The 5,652-nt window shown below is 35.0% G+C and overlaps 1 pseudogene; it reads right to left on the bottom strand.

The window, feature by feature from the left end:
* LOC107657791 (rotatin-like) overlaps positions 1 to 5,652 on the bottom strand; it is a 90,383-nt pseudogene that overhangs the window by 4,259 nt on the left and 80,472 nt on the right.

Genomic DNA, 5,652 nt, shown 5'->3' with positions numbered 1-5,652 from the left:
AAACACGCACACACACACACACACACACACACACACACACACACACACACACACACACACACACACACACAAAAAGCAGTTAGAGATAACATTCAGATTTGTTTTTTTCTGTATTTTTTCTTTTTGCTATAATATTTATAGGTAAGGGAGGTTTTAGATTTTAAAATAGAATTAAAAATGATTTGATCATTTCTATCAGTTTCACTTAAAGTCACCATGAAATCAACATTGACTATTTTTTTCTTAAATATTGCTGTGTTTACTATAAATGATTTATCCATGCACAGTATTTTTTAAAAATTGCACTGGCACAAAGGCAGGACAATAATTCCTCCCCTCCAGCAACCTGTAACTCACACAATTAGAAAAAGACTATGGCCACGTACACACTGCATGTTTCAGGAGTGACAACCGCATTTAAATGCGGGAGTGAGTCCCGTAAATTACCGTTCCATGTGTGTACGGAACACGACTCACTCCCGAAACTGCCATGAATGTGACAACCGCATTTAAATGCGGGAGTGAGTCCCATAAATTATCGTTCCATGTGTGTACAGAACACGACTCACTCCCGAAACTCAGCGAGGTAACCATAGCAATGTTGTGGCGTCTCAGAGAGAATGGAGGCCCGCAGATTAGCTAGTTTTGTGTTAGCTGCTGTTGACAAAACAAACATTAGACTGCAAAGACATGCGAAAATCCGCAAAACGTCATTAAATCGCCGTCGGCAGGAGAGGCGTCGTAATCTAGTTTTGTTCTTTAAACGGTTGTTATTGAACAGCCTATACTCTCTCTTGACCGCAACTGCTCGGTCCACAATACACCTCTCTCCGCCATCCTGTCAGATCTAAGGTAAACACTTGATGCCTGACAATACACACATGCACATTGGCATGCTTCTCGTGACATCATCATTAACAACTAGTTGTTCAGTTCGGTTCCGTACAGTTCACACTGTATAGAATTTCTGTAAATGCGGTTGTTTTGACCAAATCTTAGATTGTCTGATTCGGTCTGATACCCTACATGGCCTATGTTGGCAACCAGTGTGTACATGGCCTCTATCTACATGACATTAGGCAGGTGGTTTTAAAGTTGTGACTGATCAATATATACTGTATATATATGGTAGCTGCTAAATACATCAAAAAGTCAAAATTGCTCAATCCAGTCGAAGTAATCATTTACACCTGAAGTACCTCCCCTTCACAAATGCTCCATCCTAGTTTCCAGTAATCTAGCAGCATGCTTCGACTATGACACAATCCCTTCTGTAGCTGTCGGGCTCATGTCAGCCTTGCATTTAGCACACAATGGCACTTACTGTACTGCCGCATGACTCATGAGAGGGTTACAGTGAGCACAAAGCTCATTTATTATCTCAGCACCCTGTCTTTTGCTTTCTAATCCTCTTTTCCTTTGTCATTCCCCTTTTCTCGCTCTCGTTCCTCCACCTCTCAGAAGACTGACCCACTGTGCAGTTAGCCATGTAGACACAGAGCAGTTCCAGGGCTGCTGTCATGCTGAGATCGTCGAGCAGGAACCAGGGCCACAGGGCCATCAGCACCGCTGCCAGATGCAGCTCTGTAGCCACAGCCTGTTGAGACAAAATTTGGCACTATCAGTCAATACTGGATATTTAAACGTTCATACTAATTTTCCTATTTTTACATTTAGATTAACTTTGCCAACATCTGAATATAATGTTCATATTATTATACTAGCTCAATAATTTATCAGGGACTGCAATCTGCCTGTGTGGCTAAATCTGATGTCAATTGATGTGCACGGTCCCATAAATAAATAAACAAACTTAATATAGATTAGATATTTTTTCTATTTACTTGCATGTCAAAATTATTAAAAATAATTTGTTTAAAATAAAAATTACAATTTAAAAAATAAAACATACTTTTAAAAATTAAAAACTGTTTGAAAATTAAGATGAGGACATGTACTCTGGTTTTCCAATGGTTTGGAAAAATTAATGAATATATTTGACCCTGGTCATAAGGGTCAATTTGTCGAAATTGAGATTTATACATCATCTGAAAGCTGAATAAATAAGCTTTCCATTGATGTATGGTTTGTTAGGATAGGAGATACTAATACAGATATTTGGCCGAGATATAACTATTTGAAAATCTGGAATCTGAGGGTGCAAAATAAATCAAAATATTGAGAAAATCGCCTTTAAAGTTGTCCAAATGAAGTTCTTAGCAATGCATATTACTAATCAAAAATTAAGTTTTAATATATTTACAGTAGGAAATTTACAAAATATCTTCATGGAACATGATCTTTACTTAATATCCTAATGATTTTTGGCATAAAAGAAAAATCAATAATTTTGACCCATACGATGTATTTTTGGCTATTGATACAAATATACCCCAGCGACTGGTTTTGTGGTCCAGGGTGACATATATAATTCACTTCTAGCATTTAAAACTATAGAATTTTAATATTAGCCATAACATGAAAATATTAATCAGCTTATCAGCATACCTAACAAACTCTAAAAAGGGCTATACAAAAAGGAAAATAAATATATTGTTTTTGATGTTCTCGTTGTTTAGGTTTTTATATCCATTTATTTTTTATTATTTTTTGTTCTTGTTTTTGTTTTTGTTTTTCCCTTCTTGTGTAGTCAAAAAATGTCTTTCTGTACAAAACAAAATATTATGTACCTCATAAACCATGTACGTTTTGCAAGAAAGAGTTGGATAATAAAAATAAGTACAAAAAAAAGTTAATTCTTCAGAGAACAGTTTCTTCAAAACCTAAAGTTGAAAAATAATAATGCCTTTTTGAACATTAATTAAAAGGCTGTTTAATTGGTCAAATATACATTCAACAATCTCAGGTTGATTAACTCCCATTGTACTTCACAGAAATGATCACATGACTGATTATATGCACACCATCTTCCTGGATGTCGTGTAGATTTTCTTGTAAAGACTGCACCTCACTCAGTTCTTACAAGAAAATCTGCACGACGCCAACGAGATTTCAAACCCGCAGTGTTTCACACCCACAAAGACCCCCTGTGAGAGCGTTTGCGGATACTGTACAATGAATGTAACTACTCAAATAATCAGCACAGGGAAGATTATTTGAAATGACGTACTTTGCATTCATTATGTTGATACAGGCAATTTCGCAGTATCTCTAGAATCATCTTAAGTTCCCTCATGCTGTTCTCCACCTGATGACATTGAACAAAGACAGAACAAGATATCATGCTGATAGTGGTAATTTTGATGTCTTATTTATATATTAATGAATTTGTGCCGCATTTCCCTGTTTGTATTAATTATAATTGTAACACTTCATAATAAGTTTTATTAATAGATCTCAACAAAAATTACATGTTGCCTAACAAATACACGTAGCATAACATGGTTTACTAACATAGGGAATGTTCCTGGATCATCATCTTTTGTCATTCCTAGAAATACATTCATTTTAACCATCATAGGCCTACCCCTGAATTCAGACCGCATAATTAGTTAACAGTCTTATAATTTCAGGACCAATAAAGGATTTTGATCCAGGATTCTTCAATCACTGTGATCAATTTACATATTTAAAATAATAAATAAAGGTAAGAGTGTATGATAGTATTTATTTATTGATACGTAAAAAAAAAAACCTTATGATTGTAATTAAGTTTTTAAAAACAATATATATATATGTATATATATATATATATATATGTATGTAAGAATAAAACATAGTGAAGCAGTTTAGTTTTTAAATATGACTAATTATTTGAATCAATTTTAATATTATATGAAAATAAATAAATCAAAAATAAAATATGATTACATTTGTAACTATATAGTTACAATCTAATAGTAAAGTTTAAACATTTCTTTGTATCATTAATACATGCCAGGTTTCACATCTTAATTATTTTCAAACAATTTTATCAAATTGAATCATGTTTTATTTTTGTTTATCTATCTATCTATACATACACACACACACACACATTAGGGGTGTAACGGTACACAAACATGGTGGTTCGGTGCGTACCTCGGTTTTGACGTCACGATTCGGCACAGCGGGGGTAAAACAAAATTTGATTTTTATTTTATTTATTTACACAGTGGTTTACTGAACAGATTGGTCTTTCTTTAAATAAACTTAAATTATTTTCCTAGGGATAAAAATCTACCTCCGCTTGTGTTCTAAACTATAGATAGCGCTTCAGGGTCATGAACTGAGAAATCAAATTTCCCTTTATCTTTTGACATGTAACAGGTCAATGTACTATAAAAACATCCTGTAAGTTTCAAATCTTTCTCCTTAGCTTAAAAACAGTTTTTATTGAAACCAAGCTCAGAAAATTACTCCTTGTGGAATGTGCCACTTTATGATGTAATAGTGTGGCTAAGCACCGCCTCCGCAGGAGAAGATCAACGCCTGCTTCTACAGTACTGCTTCTTTAGCCCCGCCCACTGATACACACTTGTAGTAGAAGAGGAAATACTAGAGACGCGAACACAGGATCAGTCCATCAACAGAACCATACAGATGACATTACAAGATTACAAGACACTGTGTAGTGTCAGTTGTGAAAAATAGCCTTTGAATTGCCTTTGTGATCCTAACATATTTAGATCAGACGCGAGTGCTGTTGCGTCATGTCGCGAATCAGTTTCTTTTTCAGGTCAGAAGCAGTGTAAATGTTTTGAGCATGTCAGAAATAGAGTGGGACATCAGTTTACTGTCGGGGATTTGTTGTGTCAATCTGTGCCGCATCCAATGTAGACAGAATCTCGCATCCGGTGTAAGCACGGAGTAAAATTAGCAAAGAGCTCCAGACCGCATCACTGAAACACCGGTTGTTTGTTTGCTTTACTTTGCTACGGATTCATTTTTAAACAAGACAGTATGATGCATGCTTTTCAGAGAGACTGAAAGTAAACGATTATTTAAACATACATTAAATAATTAAGAAATCACTAACATGTAAGCAAAATATAATGATTATAAAGTCTAATATTTCGCGAAATGTCCCTCTCTAGACTTCATTTCTCTAGCGAAATAACGAGCTGTGGACACCGATGACTTGCCTGAGGTAAAGGAAATGCTATGTGACATTTTGTTTACAAGCTGTTTTATTGCCATCTTTCCGCGGTTGAAACACCGATTGAGTGATTACATGATTACGTGAGATGTTCATTCATGTTTATTTCACGTTAAAACTAGTAAAGAGGAAGGGATGAGGGCATTTATACAGCGAGCTGTCACACCACATCAAAGAGCGTCAAAACGGCATTGATTGTTTGAATTTCCCGAAACATCATTTGAAAGATAAGACTTTGTTTCAAAAGTAACAATATAACTGGAAGTTTCCAATGAAGTTCCACTCGTGCAGTGGTTAAAACAATGCTGTATTTGTTCGGTAGCCCTACACATGCGTACCGAACCGAAAGACCCGTACTGAATATTTTCAATACGAATACGTGTAGTTACACCCCTAATATACACACAGTTTATACAGTATATATATATATATATATATATATATAAACTAGGGATGTCAATTTTCGATCATTTCCATGATTGATTGTCGTTTAAATTAACGATCAATTAATCGATTAATCGTTAACCTTAATGCTGCAAAATGCGTCTATGCAG

This window comes from Sinocyclocheilus anshuiensis, unplaced genomic scaffold, assembly GCF_001515605.1.
Source record: "Sinocyclocheilus anshuiensis isolate Anshui unplaced genomic scaffold, SAMN03320099.WGS_v1.1 scaffold7, whole genome shotgun sequence".
Classification (NCBI taxonomy): domain Eukaryota; kingdom Metazoa; phylum Chordata; class Actinopteri; order Cypriniformes; family Cyprinidae; genus Sinocyclocheilus; species Sinocyclocheilus anshuiensis.
The sequence above is the reverse complement of the archived record's forward strand: the minus strand, read 5'-3'. Positions and strand labels throughout refer to the sequence as shown.